The 3317-nt window shown below is 38.0% G+C and overlaps 1 pseudogene; it reads right to left on the bottom strand.

The window, feature by feature from the left end:
• Positions 1–242: 242 nt before the first annotated feature.
• On the bottom strand, positions 243–361 carry LOC128247725 (5S ribosomal RNA; annotated as a pseudogene).
• Between the last annotated feature and the right edge of the window lie 2956 nt (positions 362–3317).

Here is a 3317-nt window from a genome sequence, read left to right on the forward strand (position 1 = left end):
GTGCGCGTGTCTGTGGAGTGTTCAGCCACTTACACGTTAATTTCATGAGCAGGCTGTTCCGTTGATCGGATCAACTGGAACCCCCATCGTCGTAACCGACGGAGTGCCAGCTGTCGAATAAAGTCAAACGTGAAGAGATATGATGGACTCTGCCAGATTTAAATTTAGCGGCAGACGAAATACCGCTAAGCATTTCACCCGGCGTACTAACGCTCCTGCCAGCTCGCCACCATAGTGTGAGACGCTCACAGCACCTAGGGTTCCCAAGCGGTAGCCCATCTAAGGACTCACTAGGCTCGACGTTGCTTAACTTCGGTGATCGGACGAGAACCGATACTTTCAACGTGATATGGCCGTAAGCATAGAGCCAGAAATATTATCAGAATGTTGTTGATAGTGAGGAATAAGCTGCGAAAATTGTAAAGTTTAATAACATCAGATATTATACCACCGATTCCAGACAGAAATAAGAACATATTCAACGGGTTTGTCATTTGAAGGCCAACGTTCGAGTTGCGTGAGTGAAACAAGTTTTAATTTTTTTTTAAATCCTTATTTGTAACGTCTGCTATTGTTGAAGTTAATGATGCTGTTGATACTGGTGTTGTTTAGTGTGTTGTTGTTGATGTTGTTGTTGATGGTGATGATGACGTCGATTACGAGAAGAAGAATTTAGTTATATTTTATTTTTCTTGTTTCCCTCCTCTCCTCCCACCAATAACATTCTTGTTATGGGTGTGGGTACATCCGGGTACTCTACTCGGCTGCCGAATTACAATTCATCTTAATTAATCACCAAGGTGTTTTGTTTTGTTTTTTTCTATTTCTTTTTCCTCCCGCAACGTTTTCCTTTTCTTTCCTGATGACTTTCGAAACAATCTTGGCAAAGACAGAAAAGAAGAACAGACGCCTATACACCGATTGCTTCCCTAACCATTATTACCCTTCACCTCCACCTGTGAAAGAAACAAACCTTGTCTCACGCTAAATGCGATAAAAGCTAAAAGAATAACTGTGACCATGCTGGAGCAGTGCCTTGAAGAGTTTTCTTTTTAAACCTATCAAAGACCAACTCCAGAATCGAATCTACGGTTTAAATTGCATTTGGTACTTGTATATCTACAGTATCCTTCCAACACTTGACGTCTTTAATGTTGTATGTCTCACTGTGAACTCTATATTATCGTACTTAGCCATTTCTGGCATCCTAGATGATTTGCCTAGATTCTATGTCATATACCGCTTTTTTCCATTCATCTCTCCATGAATTATACAGTTTTTTTCTTTCTCTCTTCGTTTTTTGTTTTTTTTTTTGCATTCTCTTTCCAATTTGTTTCCTCTTAATCCTTTCTGTTGAAGAGCATAGGCTCGAAACGTAAAAGACTTTTCCATTTTTCCCGAGCGTTAAACTAATACACCTGCCTGTTGTTCCTACACTTGCCTTCGTCTTTTTTTTCTATAAATTTGAACTATGTGTATGTGTGTGTGTGCGTGCGTATAATAATAATGATGATAATAATAATAATAATAATAATAATAATAATAATAATAATAATAATAATAATAATCCATGGATGGAATTTATAAATATTTTAATGCATCACTACACGCGTTTCCACAAATGACATGCTTCTTACGATCATAGTCCTTATTCCTGTGATGATTATAGTACAGTCCGTAGTATCCATGGACATCTGGTGGACCATATTCATGCGTTCATTCCTTCGGATGTGTAACTGGGGGTTGTTTATCAGTTTTGACCAATGAAAAGGTTGACTGGGGTATGTGGGCAATTTTGTGTGTATTTGGTTGTGGGGGAGTAGAAGGTGATGGAAAGAGAGAATGGAATGGTAATTACAAAGGAAAGGGAGGTGTGCGTGGTGGTGTTAGACTTATTTATTTTGATATCTGAGTATGCAGATCTCAGGATGAGTAGTATACACTATATTTATCTTACCATAGATAGATAGATAGATAAATAGATAGATAAATAGATAGATAGATAGATAGATAGATAGATAGATAGATAGATAGATAGATAGATAGGATTTCTACACAACCTCCATCAACCAAATTAGACTCATGGCATACTGGTGAAATCGAGGCAATGATAGAAACTACTACTCAAATTACCGCGCCGCGGGATCGAACCCGGAACCAAGAGTGCATAAAGCGAACTTCTTTACCTGCGCCTAAGCGTGTTACTTTGCTGAAACATGCAATATTCTTTCTCCTCACAACAAATCAACACATCTTCATTTCTCTGTTTGTTTATTTAGATCATATTTTATCAATTTGCCGACTCACCGCTGAACCTCCTGATAAGACATCTTTTAGCTGTTCCACATCACACCAATCTGCCCCGAGCATATTTCTAACAAGACGTATATTTTGCGATGACTTCCATTTATCTTCTTTGTTGCTTTATCCGTTTGAATGTCATGGCTCTTTGAAGTTCTCCAAATTGTCTTAACTCTCTATACTTTCATAGATTACTCTAATCTGCTTTGTTCATTCTATTTACTACCGTTGATTGATTAAGCTGTTCACTTATCACAGTCACTTCTCCCACGTGACATTCTATCTTTACGTGACATTCTATCTTTTAAAATCACGTTTCTTCTTTCTAGCAAATAAAAATAAAGAAAAAGTTCACAGGAATTTCTAGTCGTTTACACCTGTAAAAATATGAATAGGTTGAGGTGAACACGAATTTAATGGCGCTGTGATAAGACGAAGGTTAACGCTTATAAAATTTTCAGACAACACCTATGTGGCGTGGTGACATGGCGACCGACTGGTCTCTGTTAAAGGTACCCAAAGGCCAGATTGAGACGTTAAACTAAGAGAAGCATTTTGTCAACTCCCCAACATCAACAACAATGATCTCTTCGCCAACGGCAGGCTTCCGCATATTTTTCGTCAATCAAATTACTTTTGGGGGGTTTTCGCACATTCGATGTTATGGGAGAAACCGTCTTCAAATACACATTGATAATATATAAATATATATTAGCAAACATTAGGTTAGTTAAAATATATTTGTGACACATTTTAACTTATAACTAGCTGAGTATTCCACAGCGACGTATACCCTCATCTTAATTTTCAATCAGCGTGATACGATGGATGTAGTAGTATCTTGTCTCAATTAAGCATCAAATGTCCCCCCTCCCATCCAAAAGATATTTCAGCAGATGGCCAATAAAGCTAGGGGATAGATCAGACGACTGTCTTTGATCGTATACAAACTCCCTTAGTGCCTCTGTTCTTGACTGGTCAAAAGTTGTCAAGTTTAATGTATGTACAGTCAGTGG

Source organism: Octopus bimaculoides, chromosome 4 (assembly GCF_001194135.2).
Source record: "Octopus bimaculoides isolate UCB-OBI-ISO-001 chromosome 4, ASM119413v2, whole genome shotgun sequence".
Classification (NCBI taxonomy): Eukaryota; Metazoa; Mollusca; class Cephalopoda; order Octopoda; family Octopodidae; genus Octopus; species Octopus bimaculoides.